A 1,590-nucleotide genomic window follows, 5' to 3' on the forward strand; every position below is an offset into this window, starting at 1 on the left:
TTAAAAAAATGTATCTTTATTGTTCAGATTATTACAGTTGCTCCCCTTTTTTTCCCCTCATAGCTCCCCTCCACCCAGTTCCCACTCCACCCTCTGCCCTTGCTCCCCCAACTGTCCCTGTGTTCGGCCTCACAGGGGCCATTGCAGCCTCGCAGGGATTGTTGCAGCCTCACAGGGACCGTCTCAGCCTCACAGGGGCCGTCGCAGCCTCACAGTGGGCGCCGCATCCCACGTTGGGAGTGAAGGTGCGAGACAGAAGCTCCTCTCACTATCTCTCCTGCTCCCTTTCGTATCGCCAATGCTGGAAGTTCCTGAGAGCAGTCTGCAGGTGCTGGACATCATACTTTAACTGGTCAACACGAAGTTTGGCATTCTGTCTTTTGTTGGGCGAATCCTGGCTGGACAAAATCTCCAGGCGTTCTTGATGCCTGAATATCTGGTTGCTTGCTTGGATTTCGTTTTCTACTAAGTGCACAGACTGCTTGTCTGCCGTCTCCCAGATCTGGGAGACTGGATCTGGTGGACCTGTCTGTGCGTTTGCTGGTACAGCGGTTCCATGTTGCTGGCCCAGCCTGGTCCATTTCCGGCTTCCTCTGAACCTGATTCTGCTTCTTGAGTGTGTCCCTTATGGGTGCGAGGAGTTGAATTCTGCAGTTTGTCAGGTTTAAGCTGAAAAAGCGCAGGTGGTTCCTTTTGTCCCTTATGGGTACGAGGAGTTGAATTCTGCAGTTTGTCAGGTTAAGCTGAAAAAGCGCAGGTGGTTCCTTTTGTGCCACTGGCACAGCTTGGGCGGTGATGTAAACTGAGTAGGGTGGGGTCGCAGGGAATCAACAGGGCGGAGCAAACAGCAATGGCGTCTCCGCGACTGCTTGCCACTCTGGGTCTCTGCGTCCCCAAGTCCCGGCCCCAAGTACCAGCGAGCAGCTCCGTAAGAAAGCCACCCTCACTTTCCAACCCGCTGCAAGGCTGTCCCGCCTCTCCCCGTAGGGATCTGGGACCTCAGAATCCCGCCCCAAACAAGCTCAGTGGATTTGAGAGTTTGTAACCCCTTCTGATTGAAAAAAAAACGCCCATCCAGTTGCAGCCCACGTGGCATGCGACTTCGTACCTCTGTTCTTGGTGCCTCTGCATATCCTACTGAGTCTCAATGCTCTTCTTTCTTTCCTTCCAGTTGTAGAACTTTGACTGGGCCAGCTTTCCTATGGTTCTGAGAGAACTATTTTGTCTTATAGTTGGTATTTTCAATGTTGTTGTGGGAGGCAGCACGTACAGGTCTGTACCTTACGCCGCTATCTTGGTTCCCCCTCATCTTTTCTTTTTTATAATTCTTTATCTCTTTTTTTTAAATTAAATCTTTATTGTTCAGATTATTACATTTGTTCCTCTTTTTCCCCCCATAACTCCCCTCCTCCCAGTTCCCACCCCACCCTCCGCCCTCACTCCCCACCCACTGTCCTCATCCATAGGTGCACGATTTTTGTCCAGTCTCTTCCCGCATCTCCCACACCCCCTTCCCCCCAAGAATAGTCAGTCCATTCCCTTTCTATGTCCCTGATTCTATTATAATCACCAGTTCATTCTGTTCATCAG

This window comes from Myotis davidii, unplaced genomic scaffold, assembly GCF_000327345.1.
Source record: "Myotis davidii unplaced genomic scaffold, ASM32734v1 scaffold2128, whole genome shotgun sequence".
Taxonomy (NCBI): domain Eukaryota; kingdom Metazoa; phylum Chordata; class Mammalia; order Chiroptera; family Vespertilionidae; genus Myotis; species Myotis davidii.